Consider the following 19,847-nt stretch of genomic DNA (forward strand, 5'->3'; position numbering starts at 1 on the left):
GGTACGGTTCTTGGTCTTGGGGACCTCAAGGAGGTTGGCGTCACCCGTCACCTAGTCTCACATTGCCAGACCGTTGCCTCCCACAATTTTCAAATGTTTACGGTCATACAGTCTGGGGCTCGGAAGCTCTGATCATGATTAAAATATAAAGCGGGTGTGAAGCCTCCTCCCCACTTCCGTTTTGTCTTTACAGTCGCACAATTTTATTCTAATATAAATCAAAATCATCTAGGCATATATAGCTTACTGCTTAGCAGAAATGGAAAGAAAATAATAAAATTTAAAGATATTTTAAATTAAAATACATTTTCGTGAACGGAAGTGCCAGCTTCCTCTCTCGGATTTCGGGAAGTGTAGTTCCAGACTCTATATAGCATTCAGAGATTGTGGAATAGTTGTCTGGCTACGCGAGAGTCGAGACTACCCGTCACCTAATCTCTCAAGACAGATTCAGAGCTCTGCAGCTGAATCTGTCGGCAACTCCCATTACAACGTGTATATTTGTTATTAGGAATGTAAACAAAGGAGCACCACCGGAAGAGGGCTTAAGGAGAGTTAACTACTTTAAACCTTTAAAGTAAACGATCTACTGATAATGGCGTCAGCCTAGTGAGCCTACTAACACATAATTGGTTTGATCAAGTAGAGGAAGATGGTGTGGTATTTTAAAAATACAAAAATCCTATAATAAAGACATGTAATATTTACTCATACATCTTTCAGTTTTAGCAGAACCAAGTGGCATTAATAGTCCTATAAACATGGAGGTTAACACTAATCTTGCTTAAAACAACACATTCTCTTGCCAAGATTCAACAGTACAAGAACATTTAATGTAACTTGGCCCAAGGACATATTCCTTTAGGCTACTTTATTACAAATGTTACATTCCAAGTTGACATTTACATAAATGAAGATTTAGAAAACAAGCAAATACAACAGTTTAAAAGGTGAAAAAAAACACAACAAAAATAAGGAGTTCAGCACAAGGGCTGTATTTAACCAAATTCAGGCTCTATGTCCTCTGTTTGAGTTTCTCCAACTGACTAATGCTACCATACTTTACAACTTTTGATAACATCTTTCATTTGTTTTATAGAGTCAATGGAGGAGTCCTTAAGTGACAGTCCCAGCAAAACGGGCCTGTTGCCAGCTTCTTGCGACACAGACGTTACCAGGTTTTTGGCACAGACATGTGTCAGAGCCTGCAAAAACAAACATGAGACATGTTACATTCATCATACTCCCATGTATAGCACTTTCACCCTAGCTCCCTATTCAGCGAAAATAGTAGATCTACAAACTATTTTCACAAAAGAGATTTGGTGTAGAGGGGAAAAGGAGCGGACTAAGTATAGAGCCCTGGAGGACCCCGGACACATAAGTACATAGGGTTTAAGTGGTTAACAGTCATGATTTCTCCATCTTGTGCCCCTATTCTCTACCTACCCAGTACCCACTCCTCCATTACTCGAGGGATACTGATAATAATACTTATAATAAACACCACCCGTCAGAGATACGTAGCTCAATGTTTATTCCCCATTGAGACAAAGAACATTATGGACAAAAAAAGTTATACAGAACCATCCCACCGCAAATTAACCACACAAAGAAGAAATTGTGTCAACCAAAACACTTAACTCTGTAGAGCCAAAATCGGGTAGGTAGAGTGAACAAACAACAACAGTTTGAAATACTGCACGTTGTTTAAAATGTTTGTATTTTTTTTACTTGGAAAAGACATAAAAAAGGAGAAATTGTGTTTGGCATACAGTATATGCTTTAATAACCAAGATGCAACCGAGCAAGGATAATATGCATTTCTTTATTGATGTTCCTACACCGAACATGGATCGTTTATATGGAAAGAGCCTGACGGACCTCAGAAATCCATCCCAGGGCACATTTAATTAGGGTAGCTGTCTACGTCTACCCACAGCAGTCTCTCTGCAACCTTCCTTGCCTATTTGCAGCATGAAATGAGAACCCCATACAGTAAGACCGCTGGGGGACCACTCGTCTCGCAATTATGGCTATCTGATCAAAGCTGTCATGTTGACACCATGTATTAGAAAACTTTCATTTATAGCAGGGTTTTTCAACAGGGGGCCCGGAGCCCTGGGGGGTCCTCAGATTTACTACAGGGAGTTTTACATTAACCACTTGAACCCTAGCATCCATATTCTGAGAATTTTTGCCAAAAATAGCCGATCTACAAGCTCAGAACGCCTCGCAGCGCGAGGTGTTCTGAGCTTGTAGATCGGCTATTTTCGGCAAGGTGAATACTAGGTATTGACGGAAAATTTAAAGCACACATTAACATGAATCCAAAATACCCTGGTGATCGTGCTGTCAAACAATGAAACTATATGGAATCTATGAAAAAGTTGTGGGGGTCCCTGCTTCATCTCTCTCAACTAGAGGGTCCTTGGTCTGAAAAACGTTGAAGACCCCTGATTTATAGCATACCTCATCTTTTCCCAGCAGGACTTTGGTGGAGAACATTGAAGAGACGGTATCATTGGTTTGGGAGTCAGGCGTCACGGATACCAGTGTTCCAATCTTGCCATACTGTGTGATAACAATGAATATATAATTGCTAAATTCGGTACAAACAACTTGCGTTGAGATTCCATTGATTTGTTTCTCCGTCTGCTTTGATCTGATGAGGGGCTCGGTGGTAGGCATATTTTAATATCCTGTGGGGTGACAGGAGAAAAGCAAATGAATAACAATTAACAGCAGACTTTTTTTTCTCTGCACTCTCAGTATCCATTATAATTAAAGTGGAAGTGAAGGACTCATACATCGTGTGTGTGGCCATTAATTAGGTTTTTAATCATATGATCCTGGCCTATATTTCGATGTATTAATAAATAAAGTGATTATTAGGCATCTCTGCAGCTTTCAATTGTACTGCACTATAATATGTATTTATTTATTATACTATTAAACTCTACAGGCAAACACTGACTGCAAAGATACAGAATGACTTAATCAATGCCAGTGTGTACTTCATGAGAGTCAATCACTTCAGGCTAATCTGAAGCCTCATCATACGACGGTGTCGCTTGCTGAAAATGGCAGATCTACAAGCTCAAGGGTTTGCGATGCGTTGTTGAGCTGGATACAGGATAGGTGGGCACCTCGATGTAAAATTGTCTATTTTGTCCAGAATGTTAAAAAATACAATATTTGAAAATATTTTGTAAAGTATACATGATGTGAACATACACTGTACATCATTATCAGACTAAGCTTTATCCTTCAACTTCTGATTTATGCCCCAAAATGACTGGATATACAAGTTTTGTAGCAATTTGTAGCAATTGGAGAAATATTAGACATAAATTGTCAAATGTTTAAGCATGTTCTAATCAGGTATACTTTTCTTTAAAACATTTTCCAAATATGTATTCTTTTTAACAATACATTTTTGGGAAAAAATGCTAATTTAACACCGAGGTGTCCACTCTTCCTGGGTGCCCACCTATGCTGTTACCGTTGAGCTTATACAGCTGCTATTTTCTGCGAGCGATTGCCCTGGAATTTCACCAGCAAAGCCCGTATTTCTCAGAACATGTACAAATGCAAAATATACGGTGCTTACCCGCCTGCCCCAAATGCTAACTAGGTGTCCGGCGTGTTTGTGCAATGTATTAGTCCATATTTTTCAATCAAGAAGTGTTTTAATCCCGTCTGTGGCCGAACGCCATTTTCTCCCCGTCGTTTACGTCCTGTTTACATTGAGTGTAATTCCGGCTTTCACCGGATGCGCCCCGTCACTGCCACCCATTGGGAACTTCCGTCAGAATAGGCCACAGACGGCCCGGGATTAAAACACTTCTTTATTGAACAATATGGACTAATACATTGCACAAACACGCCGGACGCCTAGTTAACATTTGGGGCAAGCGGGTAAGCACCTTATATTTTGCATTTGTACATGTTTGAAGACATTTTCTTTACTGGACTTTACTGGTGAAATTCCAGGGCAAACTGGGGGGGTTCTAAGACTCTCGTAGATACGAAAATAAAAGTCAGACTCGATCAAATACATCTACGATAATCTTGATCTAAGGCTAGAGCGACACCATCGTACGATTAATAAAAGAACCTTTAAAGTAAACGATAAAATGACATCACAGGCTTTGACCAACAAGATCTGTGGTTTCTGTTTAAATGCAGCGGAAAAGCGAGAGAGGAGTTGCCGAAGTGTCTCGGCTGCAGGAAGTAGGATACACCGAGGCTGTAGCATAGGCCTCCTCCTATGATAGGGCTACTACAGCTAATGTTAGCATGCTGCTACGAATGTGTTCGCTCAAATCACAGGACTTGAGAATTAATACAAATCCTCACCCTGTATCTTCGTTTGAAAGCCTGACTGACTCTGCTGCGTTAACACAGACAACAGACCCAACTTTGGAGGTTGTTGTTAATGTTAATGTTGTGACAATAATCAGTCAAACGACCCTCATTCATTTGAACATGTGTTCACAGCGTCTCCAATAAGAGCCCCTTGCGTGATGACGTCATGTGAATTCAACCAAGAATATCTAAAGAAGGAGAGGCCGTATACGTCACGTTGTAGGCAATACACTCAGTGGTTCTCGACATGTGGGTCGGGACCCCCAGTGGGGTCCCACATGATTTGGATAAAGTTTGGTAAAGTGACAATTTAAGGACTTTTAAGACCTTTTTAATACTTGGGGGAAAATAAAAGAAAAAGACCATTTCTGCATCAAAGGTAATCAACAAATAACAAATATACTATAAATATACTATAAAAACTGGTCAAACATTGGCCAAATTGTCAAATAATAAGTAAGAGGCAAAACTTGAAAGCCGATCTACAAGCTCACAATGCCTCGCAACGTGAGGTGTTGTGAGCTTGTAGATCGGCTATTTTCACAATATTTATCTGTGGAACCGAGTCAAACTAAATGCCTCAACTCTAGCCCTAGAATGTCTGTGATCTTACATACATTTCAAGTATTCCAAATACACAGTCATAGATCGCTCTCGTAGCCCCACTGTGTAGTGGCGATCTGCGCGGCCATAAAAGTGCTCTAAACTCCGTCTGTACTCACCCAATAATTAATTCCTAAGAGTTGGAGTCATATTTTGTCCCCTAGTTTCATATCCATTTGAAAGTTCTGCCAGAAAACGTGTGTTTAGTCAAATATCTCCACTTTTTCACGAGTTGCACACGGACGACTTTCTGTAGGGAGCTAGGGGGGGCGACTTGAGTGACGGACCGAATGTACCCAAACGGTCCATCACTCAAGTCGCCCCCCCTAGCTCCCTACAGAAAGTCGTCTGTGAAAAAGTGGAGATATTTGACTAAACACACGTTTTCTGGCAGAACTTTCAAATGGATATGAAACTAGAGGACAAAATATGACTCCAACTCTTAGGAATGAATTATTGGGTGGGTACAGACGGAGTTTAGAGCACTTTTATGGCCGCGCAGATCGCCACTACACAGTGGGGCTCCGAGAGCGATCTATGACTGTGTATTTGGAATACTTGAAATGTATGTAAGATCACAGACATTCTAGGGCTACCTCAACTCCAACATTCCAAATGCTTGTCAGGATGGGGGGGGTCCCCAGTTCAAATATGATTCATTTGGGGGGTCCCCAGTTCACATATGATTATTTTGGGGGGTCCCCAGTTCAAATAAGATTATTTTGGGGGATCGTGGCCTGAAAAGGTTCAGAACCACTCTGATAGTGGAAGGTAAAAAAAAAACTGGAGCCGAAAGTTTGATGGTATGCATTGAAGAAATATGAAAGGAGGTAGGACACCATTTTCCAGGCAAAGGATTTACTTTATTGATGCGATAACGTTTCGATCTCACAGGATCTTCATCAGGTCATGCATTGAGAAGATACAGGTAGTCTACCTGCCAGGTATTAATGCCACCTCAGCTCAAAGACAGCACAGCAAAAAAGATCACATTTCAAAGTACAACAATGCACACTAATGTAGGTGACAACATTTTCTGAGAGGCCATTTGTGAAAATGTTTTTGGGTTTCAAAATACGTTTTTTTTTATCATTCATGTGAGATTTGTTATTTTGCAGTTTGGATTTAAGTAGCCTATAGTGTATTTCTGTAGGCCTACAGAAAGTCCACAATTAGTTTTTATTACCCCCCCTGTGGGGCATATTCTAATAACTAGAGCGAGAGACTTGTGTAACTTATAATTAACTTATGCAACTTAGCATTAAAATGTTAGGTGGCCAGGTTTAATTCCAGAATCTCACATTAACTGTGTAGGCGTCTAGGCGATGATATGTGGGTTATTATGCTCTTCAGACCATCCAGTGGCCACTCTTGCCCTGCAAATGGAAAGATAAGATAGAACTTTATTGATCCCTGACGGGAAATTCAGGTTCAGGTCGTTGCAGCAACTTCCGTGAGCATGAAACACAGGACAAGTACATGGTACAGTAAGTAGAGAGATATTGTATGAATAAGATAAGAATAATAAAATAAATATACTTGGAGTCTGACCGACATCTGCTGATTGAGTAATATTCTATCAATACATATTAATATAATGTACAATCTATCACCAATATGATTATATATTGCCTATGAGTGGATACATGTAGATTGTTGCTGCAGATCTTATACCTATTATGCAATAATTGAGTCTCAATCTCATGCATTACACATGCATAGAATAACATATACACAAAGAATATAAACAGGTTCTATGAGTTTGTCCATTCTGTGCTGTGCGTTCCGTGGAGGAGAACCCCCTCCCTCTACTATGTAGATATAAATAGTCCAGGCATTTTACCCCAAATGTGGGTCAACCTCACACAACTTGCAACAAAAACAAACTCAAGGGATTTTTTTGTCCTCAATATGTTCTGAATGGGGGAAAAAAGTTCTCAGGAGTATGTAGGGAAATATTTGAAAACCACCTAAATATGATCTTACAAAAAAATGCTTTTAGCACTTATTTTGTAGCCTGGTAAACCCTCCCTCCGGAAATCTCAATTCTATTTGATTCCTGGAGTGAGTCTGGCATGAACCGCCTCTCTGCAATATTGGCTGTGTATGCCAAACGGCCGCGCCTATCAGCGTCGTCGCTCATTGTTCTGTGATTGACAGCTTACGTTGGCCAATCAGGTGGCGAGTTCGAGTGAGCCCAAAACACGAACGGCAGCCATCTTTTTCTTGTGCGGCCAATTCTCCGCTATTTTTTTACTTCAAAAAGCTCTCTAACTTCTATTTTGAGGCACGGAATTTACTTATAAGATATCGTTTGGATAGAATTTAGTTGTTTAACTTCATATATGTGGTCAATTAATCATGACAAAGCCTATTTAAAAAAAAATTATTAGAGAACCGGTAGGGGCGGGCAGTGACACCATTGTACCCGAAAAAGGCAACCCATTTTGGGTATGGCTGTCTCAAAAGTCCCGTCGCGTCACATTAAGACTGGTGAACTGCTGATTGGCTGAAGGGGAAAAATTATCATTGGCTGAAGGGGTTGTCAGTCAACGGTATTACTCCCGCCCAACTCCAGCACAGCCAATATTGCAGACAGGCGGATCAGGCCAGACTCACTCCTGAAATGAAATGGAATTGAGATTTCCGGAGGGAGGGTTTACCAGGCTACTTATTTTGTTGACCGTAAGACATTTTGTATGTGAAAGAGGATACATTTTGAATTATTCATTAAGACCTTTTGTATGGTACACTGTCTATGAATGGCCACATGGCCAGGTGAATGCTGCGAATATGGTCTCCTTGTAAAGATTCCTATATCATTTTCAGAACATCCCTGTCTTTGTCACTAAATCTTTCTTGAAGTCAATTGATTCCAGCATTAAGCCGTTCATTTTGGGATACAAACACATTCTCAGAATCTCCAATGCCCACCTTTAGAAACCTAGAGGCAGCTAATGCCAGGGCCATGACATTTAGGCATATGGCTATGATAATGCTCTGCTCCTCTCAGCTTTGAGGCCTCCTAAGGTTTTTAGGAGGGGCCACTTCATCTTGTCCCATGCCCAGAAAATCTGGAACCAGATCAGAAAATCCTGTGAACTCCCAGACTTCTCATTACACACCCTGATTTGGCGCAACCATGGTTTCTCACCATCTGTTATAGAGGATGTCTTTAGAGAGTATGAGTCAGAAGGGCATATTCAGTATGAAAGATCTACATAAACAAAAAGTTTGCATCATTCGAACAATTGCACTCCAAATTCTCACTGCACACACAATTCTTCCAGTACTTACCACTAAGAAATTACATTTGTTAGAATATGACATAATTTCAATCACAACCTGAATTGCTCAAATATATGCTGAATCCCCCAGAGTTGAGAGACATGGTTTCATATGTTGTGGTCATTTGTTTCTAGTAATTTAAACGGCAACACTTGTCGTATAAAACAAGCCTGGGAAGAGGAGCTGGGCATTCAGATTGATGATACTGTCTGGGATGATGCTTTTGGCAGTTATTAAATCATGCTCTGCAAATGCCAGATTGCAACTGCTTCAACATAAGATACTCCATAGACTATACACTACTTAAAGGTTAAACTGCATAGAATCTTTGGGAAACACACCTCTTCTGGACTTGGTTAATAGGACTTAACAACCAGTCCTATTAGAATCCTACTGTGTTTGACATTCACACAACACCTGACCCAGGAACTGCTTTGCTTTGACAATCCACTGCTCTTGGAAGATTTGACGCCAGCACTTCATTTGAGAGGAAGAGTTCAAACAAACATGACCACACTTCCCAACAATACAGTAGCTCTCCATTATAACAGTTTCAAACTGTATTAATGTACATTTTGATGACAGCAAAGGCACGACACTTTCACAGAGAAATGCCAGGCATCAGTGAGTCCTTTGAGAGAATTGTGTGCAGTGATATTGAATGGACCATCCTTGACCACAAACATGTTTGTGTGTGTGTGTGTGTGTGTGTGTGTGTGTGTGTGTGTGTGTGTGTGTGTGTGTGTGTGTGTGTGTGTGTGTGTGTGTGTGTGTGTGTGTGTGTGTGTGTGTGTGTTATTGCAGATTCATGCCATATATTGCAGTGAGACAATCTCTTTGAAAAGGTCCAATAAGAAATCCTGTCCTATACCTCCCCAGATTGTAATACAGTAAGTAACCTTAGCAAGTCTCCATTGTAGAAAATTACCATAATGTTTTGCGTGTGTATGATTAATGAACGACCCTAAAAAAAATGCAGTGAAAATAGCATATCTACAATCTCACAAAGCGTTGCGATGCGGCATTTTCGAAACGTGTTTGAATGTGAATGATTTTATTTAAGATGCATACCTTTGTCAGAGAAAATTTGCTTAAGCTACATAGCACTTTTTGTGGTCAATTGTCACCCAGGACAGTGATTATTATCTTAACAGGAGATCATGGACTCCCTCCTGTGTGTGTGTGTGTGTGTGTGTGTGTGTGTGTGTGTGTGTGTGTGTGTGTGTGTGTGTGTGTGTGTGTGTGTGTGTGTGTGTGTGTGTGTGTGTGTGTGTGTGTGTGTGTGTGTGTGTGTGTGTGTGTGTGTGTGTGTGTGTGTGTGTGTGTGTGTGTGTGTGTGTGTGTGTGTGTCTCTGCAGCTAATCTCACATGCGACTAGGACGATCAGTGTCATATTTATTGTGCACGCTGACAGTAGGACAAGGCCCTCAACTTGAATATTTTACAAATTGCTTATAAGGACAGTTGTTATATTTGTGAATTTGTAGGCACAGAGCATTGTCCCTCCAGGCTTATGGGATGTACTAGCTAATCGCAGACATGCAAATACGCAGACAAAAGCCAATGTTGGATTAACACCAAAAGATACATTCATAAACATGATTGACAACATACCCCAAAACCCCCTTAGAGTCCTCCAATTGTGGTAGTTAAACGGCAGGGCCGTTATTAAGACAGGGCCTTAAAGGAGGAGTTCACCCAAAAAATGACTTATTTTCTATCAATTGCACACCCTATGAAGCCATGAATCCATTGATAATTTTTTGTTTTTGTCGCATTCCTAAGTTAATAATTTGATTCCCGTCTCCTACCGGCTAATGTATCCGGTAGGAGACACAAAGTAGATTATTTGTGTCTCCTACCAGAAATACACACGGTCATCAAATTATAGTCTTAGGAATGCCACAAAAACAAAAATAAATCCATGAAATCAAGGCTTCATGGGGTGTGTAATTGATAGAAAATAAGTAATTTTTTGGGTGAACTCGTCCTTTAATGTCCACACGCTTTCAATTCAGTCAGAGCTGTCTTAAAGGGATATTTCACTTTCAAAAAAACTTTTGGTCATTTTATCGTCTACTCAGGCCTTTGTGAGCCCCCCAGACCGTTTTTAAGTTGCTTGATTTAGTATTTAGATATTTGATAATCATTTTATCAGACACGCCCCCTTCCTATACAAACCCATTATAACTTCAAACTCCATTTTTAACCTGTTAGATTCATCAAAAACACCCGTCCTTGGTTCTGGTGACTCACCCTGCCCTCCTGATACACTGATTAAAAAATAAATGAAAAAAGTTATGGAAAAAACACGGCCCCCTCGCATATTAGGAGGGCAGGGTGAGTCACCAGAACCAAGCACGGGTGTTTTTGACGAATCTAACATGTTAAAAATGGAGTTTGAAGTTATAATGGGTTTGTATAGGAAGGGGGCGTGTCTGATAAAATGAATATCAAATATCTAAATAATGAATCAAGCAACTTAAAAACGGTCTGGGGGGCTCACAAAGGCCTGAGTAGACGATAGAATGACCGAAAGTTTTTTTGAAAGTGAAATATCCCTTTAAGTCAGTTTTTAGCCCCTTTGAGTTTAGAGTGCTGAAGTTTGCCAATGCATGCTTAAAAGGTAATATAGCTAATGCAGCTCTGTGTTGAAATCAATGTACAGCTGCCAAACGAGCATTTGATCAGCGCATCACTACTGCATTTAATGTATTCTATTATGTCATATGTGACTCTGTATGGTTGAGAGACCAATCTGTCTCTTTTCTCTCTCTCTCTCTCTCTCTCTCTCTCTCTCTCTCTCTCTCTCTCTCTCTCTCTCTCTCTCTCTCCATCTCATGTGGATTGTCACGCACGTACACACACACACACACACACACACACACACACACACACACACACACACACACACACACACACACACACACACACACACACACACACACACACACACACACACACACACACACACGTCTGATGTCTCTTTCCTGAGACCGTACTGCCATGGTCTGCCACCTTTCAGATATAGCTGTGTGCATATCGTCCTATACATGCAATTACTTTTTCAGTTCCATCAACTTTCATGTACAATTGACTGTCAACTTGTGGAGCCATAATGTTAGTGACATTACAGAGCTTACATCCTCTCATGTAGTGGGGAAAGGCAAAGCTAATGTGTAGGCAAAGCTAATGTGTTGCTGTGCTGAGATTAGGATGTGGAAACAATGAATGTGAATGAGAGAGACAGGGAGGCAGATAGTAGAGATGAAGCAAAACTGGTAATACTTTGTAATGGGGCTGGGCGATATGACATCAAATCAATGTTTCGATTATTTCAAACCTTTGCCTCGATTACGATTAAGGAACAACCCTAAAAATATATAGTGAAAATAGATTAAGGAACAACCCTAAAAAATGTAGTGACAATAGCAGATCTACAATCTCACAAAGCGTTGCGATGCAACATTTCATTGCATAAATCATTATTTTTATACGGGTGTCCTGGCAGAGATTTGTGCCCTACTGAGCGCACCTTTCTAGTTAGAGGTATAAATCCGCCCTTCCACACAGCTAATTTATGTCAGTATGCGCCCCATGGCACTTTATTAATTATTAATTATTATTAACAGTTTCATAACAACTACAAGGTACATTCAGAAATACTTAATCAAGATAACAATTGTTTAGAGGAAAGGATTTTGAGTCCTATAGGTATATTTAATACAGTGTGTGTACAGTGCTTTACAACTTCTCAAATATATCCCCTGCTCCTGTAGCCTTGAATTGATGACTTCGCAAAACCTTGTTTAGACTCCCTTATGACCTAAGTATGCTAGTTGCTTACTCCTTGTCTACTCAAATAGTCCATAATTATCCACCCATGTGCACACATACTGTACATTGTTGCAAATTATCATCTCAAAAGAAAATTGTCTCTTAATTGTAGGACAAATCAACCTTTTGCATTACAGCTCACTCTCTATACTCTCGATACTGATTGAAGTAATAAATAAACGTATAAATATTGGAAGATATACATTTGTAATACTTGCATTTACTAGTAAATAAATAATGTGTGACATATATCTCTTTGTCTCACACACGCACGCACGCACGCACGCACGCACGCACGCACGCACGCACGCACGCACGCACGCACGCACGCACACAAACTATCAAATCAATCATTAGGCTTCTGGCCACTAGAGTGCTGTGCTGTATTACAGATAGAAGAAAGGGCTTACTTTACAGTGACATTTATATAGACTACTAAGACTAGTCAATCCTCTGTTCCTCCAGTTGTAGTCATTTGGACTTCCTTCTGTTAAACCATGAAAGCGCAGAAAAGTCCAAATTAATTAAGGACATTTGTTATTCACAAATAAATATGGATTTACAATTTGTGACCAATTATATATCAGTGATATTTTATGATAATAATAAAAACAAATAAATAAGTAAAGCAATTTAGTAATTACTGGAAATTCCCCCGTGTTCCTGTCACTGCCAACCCCGACTGTGGGTGTGGGGAGGGTGTAGAGCAGACAAACAACCACATCTCCTCCAGTGCACAAAGAGTCAGCTGCTTCTTTTCACCTGACAGTGAGGAGTTTCACTGGGAGGGCATAACACACATGGAGGAACATGCCTAGGAGGAACAGGCCTTTTAACTTTTGTTACAGCAGAATTCTGCTCGAACTTTTCTTCCCTTTACTGTACAGTGCATACAGTAGAAATAGTCAGTCAGTTGCAACTAAAACCGTTTGCTTGATGATGTCCTTAAAGGTACAGAGAAATGTCCTCTTGATTTAGAACCATGATCACAGCCACAGTGTAAAATTAAATTGGCCTTATTTCAGGAATGGAAAGTTACATGAAATGTACTTAATGTAGCTATTAAAAGTCACAGCAATTTATTGCTTCCATACTGCAGTACATTAAACATCCAATATCATTGGTCCTCCACCTTGCATTTGTGAGTTGTTTAATCACTGCCAATCTCCCTTACCTCTTAAGGTTTATAACTTGATCAACCTCAGTTTGCTTTGCTTTTGCAGGGTGATGAGTAGCATTGGTCAGTTATTAACCACATAAACCCTGGTGCCCCTATTGTGACGTGTTGTGAGCTTGTACTGCACATCAGTTATGTTTGCCGTTTGCCCTACAACAAAGTACAAGGGTTTAAGTGGTTAAAGTATAGTTGCTGTACAAGGGCATATACAACTGTTCTGTGTTAGGAGATATTAATGAGTTTCTATGACACCATCTATGTTGATGAGTTCATTAACTACAATCATTTCCAAACCTTACTTGACATCGGTATGTAAATGAAACATTAAGCAGCACACCCTTTTTCATTGTTTAAACTGTAGCAGCTGATTAATTTGAATACATTTGTTATTTTGTGCCACTGATTGTCTGTCTGGTCTGTGATTCAGCTCCTCATTAGACTGGAGTTGCTGGAAGGCATTCTAATCTTCTGACTGATGAATTGAATATTCCAATCAATGAATAAAGATATTCAGTGAAACTATGTAATTCCTGATTGAGTTATTAAAGGTATGCCTCAGACTTTGCTTATCATTTCAACCAGTGCATAACTATATAACTGGATTAGTCTAGAAGACATGACACTTCAATCACTACTGAGAGAAATACAGTGCACTATTTAGAAGCCAGCGGCCAAAATGTATCAATTGAATTGAATTGAATTGTCATTGCATGTGGAACACAATTAAAACATCTAAAAATGTCAGTAGACTAAACGAAAATCCAAATAATATCAGGAAAAATAAAGACAATTCAACCTATAATACTATAAAGCACAAAAAGGCCATACAAATCTAGATTGATTGACGTCATACTTCCTGAAAGTCGGTCAGACTAGTTTCTTATATTTTAAGTTAAGTGGACAAAAACAGACTGTAATCAGGTAGTAAAAGAAATTCTATGAAAGTGTACTTTAAGAAGTGATTTAAAAGAAAACGCTGAATTGCTAGCCTGATCTCCTCAGGCAGGTCATTACCAAGTCCAGTGGCAAAGGCTTGATCACCTTTTGTCTTCAATGTAGACCTTGGAACGACCAGATCTATGTTACAGTCAAAGTAAGTTGCTTCTCTGTCTTTTCTGATGTGCAAACATCTGTCACATTGTCTTTTTGGTTGTACGGCTTTTGCAAATTATAATTTCATGATCTTTTTGAATGTCCCCCCCCAAGTACTATTCTGTAGGCCTACTCAAAGGCTTGTTTAGTTTTAATTGCACACATTCATTTCACATGTAGACAATTAAATCTCTATCTGCATCCCTTGGTGTGCACTGGAACACTAGCCGAATCTGTAGCAGCTCACTACAGTACAGAGTAGTCTCAAGGTGGCTACATTTTTAATGACTTGGTTTTTAATTGAACATGCTGAGACATTCTCAAATCCCTGAAGAGGTAGGAAACGAGTAGCTTCCAAATGTGGAGCACGGCATTACTCTGTTTACTCAATAGACTCAAAATGAGAATACATTCCTTGATTCTCTAAGGTTGATCTTTGAACATGTTAATACTCAGCAAACAAAAGAAACTAAACAGAGAATGGAATAATAGAGCTGGAAGTCTCGCATTGGGGCGAGCAAGTGGGTGGATTGATATTTCATGTTAAATCAAAACATACATACTGGACTGTACAGTACAATACTATAAATAGATCAGAGTGCAGTTCTCAGCATTGCGTTGCTACTAATAGGCGATGCACATCTGCATATCCGTGATGAATGTGTCTTATCAAAATGCCATTAGTGAAACAGCTGCACATTTGTCCCGTTGTGGCTTGAAGGCTCAGCGAACAATCGATGAATAAAACAACACTGCCAGCTTCTGTGAGGATGGGTGTTTTTAATTTTCTGCCCAGATCAGCCTCTGCACAACACTCAATTTTTCAGTAGTCTCTCCAAGTTGCTGCTTAGCGAGGGTGTCTCCCGGGGAGCTCTGTTGTCTGTGTTTGCCTGTCCCCATGTCTGATGGGAGAGTGTGGGTGGGTGAGTAGGTGTGGGGCTTCGGGGGGCTTCTGCTGAAGAAATGTATTTTAATTACTGCTGCGTGCTGTGGTCTCAAAGCAGTGCTACAGGTACATAAATGAGATGCAGGTAGAAGATTCTCTATGGAGAAGAGGAAAATAAGGAACGGTTTTAGGCTGATCCAGAGAATCAAGAATCCACATTAATTTTAAAAAAGCATCCACAGAAGATCTATTGTACTAGTGTCCCGTACAGAAAGGAAACACTGGGTATTTCACGTCATAGAGTATGTTTTTGTGGTTTTACTTTTGTGTATTGCAGTATGGTATTGTATATCATTTTTGCACCACTTTCCACCTGAGAATATAGTAGATATTGGGACAGGATACATCATGTCCTAAAATCATTCACCGTGTGACACCAATACTAATTTGAAATAAAGATCCTCATTTTGCAGCACCATCATTTATCAAGCCTTTGTATTTTCTCCACTACCATTGATTTTTGCTGCAATAGTAATTTCACATTTGGATGCTATTCAATTCATTATTTGATAAATACTTTGAGTCCACATCGGGTATTGTATTATAGACAACATAATGGGCACAATATTTTACATTGACAAGGAAACGTCTTTGTAGGCGGACCACCTTAAATTCATTCATCAATCTGGGCCTTTCTGTTTGATGACTTGGTGGCATTTTGTGAAGAATGAGCACAGGTGAGGTAGCAGGTCTGTGATTCTGCCATGGTATTATTTACAGCACTGGCAGCCACACAAATACATTACACATACCTGAGAAAAGGTCATGGAGAAGGATGGAGCGTGGCAGTAAATTGCCTCTCCCTGCCATTACGGCTCTTTTATGTTACCACCAAGTTCTGTCATACAGGCCCATGGTGAGGCTACACAGTAAAATCCTCAGTGTTCCTTAACTCTGAGAGTGTACAAAGCTAACCAATCCATTTGGTTGTTTTGTACACTCTCAGAGTGTGAGGACTGCAGATTTAACTGCAGGGCTTTGACTGAGTATGAGAACCTAATTTATGGTCTGGGTCTTCTGAGTTTTAGGACCTCAATGATACCATTGAGAAAATTCTTCTGTACATGAACATGAGTGTATGAGAGTTTCTCTGAGGATACAAAGTAAAATCCTCAGTTCAGTGTTAATTTATCCATGTGTAACACTGAGAGGATACAAATGTCCTTACATGTGTACCCTCTCAGAGTTAAATTAATAGTGAGGATTTTACTGTGTACAGTATGTACAGTAACCCTCCATTAATCCCATATCGGATTCAGAACATAATGTACTGTAACCGGTAAGGGGGTTAATTGAGGGTTACGTATGGGTTGCATCACCATATACACAATCTGGGAACCCCGGGATTCTTTTTCCCCCTTTGAATTTGCTTTGAATCTGTTTTGAGAGATTACCATACAAGCCTACTTAATGTACCGTATTACATCGTGTTAAACTGACTATAAAAGCCTTTTACTGTACAGTGTGTTCACCTATTGCTATGCTTATTCATTTCACATTCAACATTGACAATAATGAAGAATGGCACTTCATCTTGTTCGCAAAGAAGGTTATAATTGAGTATTGTACACTTATAACGTAACAGCTTATACAAATGTGCATCTTTGTAGCAACAATATGAACATTCAGGCACACAAATGCATCTTCTTCGTTATTGTGCTGTCATCACCAAGCATGCTTGAGCTCAGCTATACAGCCAGCTAAACTCTCATTCACATAAGAACAGCCAGAGACGAGTTGAATCCAATTCTGATCATTCTTTATGTAGAAAAAGTGTAAAACTGCAAAACAGAGATACAAAACAATAATCATTCTTACTAGAATACAGTGAATGACCTAATACAAAGCCTTTGTGATCACAGGATTCAACAATGTACAGAAAGTATGCATATAGCATTTAACACTATTTTCCCAACAGGGTTCTCTTGGTAAGTATCTTTTTGTATACATCACAAAACAAGCATAGCAAATAAACCATTACTAGAATGGGGAAATATCAAGGTAGGTATGTATTAGAACTAGAGGAGTATGAACAGAGTAAACAATCACTCAATGCACATTTAAATTGCAGATATACAAATATGAAATAATATCATGTCACAAGGTTAACATTGATCACAACAATATGTATTACTTACAGATGATGCCTTTTTGAGGGCAAAACATGAAGGATGGAGCTGGATTGTAAACACATGTAAACATCACACAATTCTCCAGTAAACTCAGCTTCCTGTTTAGCTTGTATGAAAGTCCTTCAACTAAATGTTTCCCCAAAAATAAGGTTCCTACCTACAAAGGTTCCTATGAACAACATTTCCAAACCACCACTAGGTGTCACTGTTTTCGTTCCACTACACTCCCCGCTTGGCATCTCTAGATGCCACTACCAACTTCTCACTTATCTCGAACTTCATGCGACAGAGGGAGAGGGAAAACCAACTCTGAAATTGGCCTGGAGAAGATCTTCACTGTGCCTTGCTGGACTACATTCCGTGTAATATTTATGACCAGTCCATCTTTGCTGGGAATTGTCTGTCTTCCCATTCTGATGCAGCGGGCAGCAAGACTGGGCAGACGATTTAGGTGGGGTGTGGTATCCTCTCTGAGAGGGACATGAAGGCTGCAGAAAGGGGGACGAATTATGTTTGTCCTTCAGGCTGTCTGAGTCACAGCAGGACAGAAACTGTTCTTGCGTCCGGCATCGCTTTCCTGTCGTGTTCTCTGTGAAGGAGTCCGACTCGAACCAGGAGTGTTGCCTGGACCCTTCAGATCTGCCAGAGAAGGAGGACCACTGGCTGGTCACACTAATGTCGTCAGATTCACTACAGTTGTCTAAGGAGACAGCGCTATTCTCCCCGCTGTCTTTTGTGACCTCATCAATACTGGACTCTGAGGCCTCGCTCAAGGTGTGCAATGACGAGTCACAGTGACGCTTGTGTCCTACACAATGGCTGCGTTGCCTTCGTTGCTGCAGTGGGCTCAGTGGTGAGGACACTTGGTAAGAGACTTTCAAGCCCACATCATCTTTCACTCTAGTGTGGCTCTCAAATCGTTTTAGGGATGTGGTGTGTCCGTTCTCTATGATGCATGTCTTCATAGAAGTAACGGTGGATGGGGCATGTGTACTGCTTAGGCAGTCGTCACCTATTATGACCCAGCCTAAGTCAAGCTTCTGGGCAAACGGTGCATTATCTGGGCCGTTGAGCTGTTCACGGACCTTGTGAACCCGCAATATGTCTCTGCCAAGTAGTAAAAGGATCTCAGATTTTTTGTCCAGGGGTGGGATTTTGTCTGCTATGGTCTTTAGATGACTGTGATGGTAAGCAACTTCTGGTGTGGGTATTTCTGTATGCTTGTTGGGGACTCCGACACATTCGATCAGAGTAGGGAGTGAGAGGGACATTTTGCCATCTACTGACTCAACAATTAAACCACGGGCCCTTCGGCCCGATGTTTCCACTGTCCCTGCACATGTATTTAATGTGTATGGAGCAGGTTCTCCCTTGATATTGAACATGTTGAAGAACTCTGGTTTGGCCAGAGACTTGTTGCTCTGGTCATCCAGGATGGCATACATCCTGCGGGTCTTTTGGGGATGTCCAGCTGGATAAACGTCTACGAGGCAGATCTTTGAACAGGATTTGCCACCAAACTTGACACCGCATACCTGGGTACACTTGGAAGAAACTTCTGAGTCAGACATTTGATCATCCTCCCCGCCATGCTCTGGCAGGGAAGAGGGAGTGGGAGAAGTACGTGTTGCTGTCTGAATGGCTGGACCTGGATGGAGCGCTGTGAGATGCCTCTCACTCTTACATTCATAACATTGGATGGGAACGTGACAGTTCTTTGCTTGATGTTCAGTAGAAGAGATACAGCGGAAACAGATGGCATTTTCTCTGAGGAATGTCTTACGGTCGTCTAGGACCATGTTCCTGAATGTACGGCACCTTTTAAGGGGATGTGGTAGATTATGTATGGGGCACCATTTCCCTGGATCTTCTGTTGATGAAGGTGAGTGTGTGGCTGACACATTTGTGTTGTGAACTGAGACTGATGCCCTCGTAAATGAGTTAGTAACTGGCCTGTCTTTCTTTGGTGTGGCAGAGCATAAAGACAAGTTGAAGCTCGGGTCATTTCGGGCTTTAGCTTCTTTCACAACAAAATCCAAAAAGAAAGAGAAGGGTGGAAAACTGACATAATTTTCTTGTTTGTATTTGGAGCCTATTGACATCCACTTCTCTTGCAGATGAAATGGCAGTTTCTCAACGATTGGGCCTACACCTCTGGCTGTGTCAAGGTAAGATAAGCCAGGAAAGCTTTCATTTTGCTTTGCCAGCTCCAACTCCAGCAGCAGGTCTCCCAGTTCACGGAGCTTTAGACTGTCTTTGCTTGATATTATAGGGAAACTTTCAATCTTGGAGAAAAGTGCTCTTTCAATGGCCTCCGGAGATCCATACATCTCTTCTAGTCTCTCCCAGACTATGTTGAGACCATCTGATGGACTTCTGACGTTAACTGACTTAATTCGTT

Source organism: Gymnoscopelus braueri (genome assembly GCF_963280865.1).
Source record: "Gymnoscopelus braueri genome assembly, chromosome: 13".
NCBI classification, from domain to species: Eukaryota; Metazoa; Chordata; class Actinopteri; order Myctophiformes; family Myctophidae; genus Gymnoscopelus; species Gymnoscopelus braueri.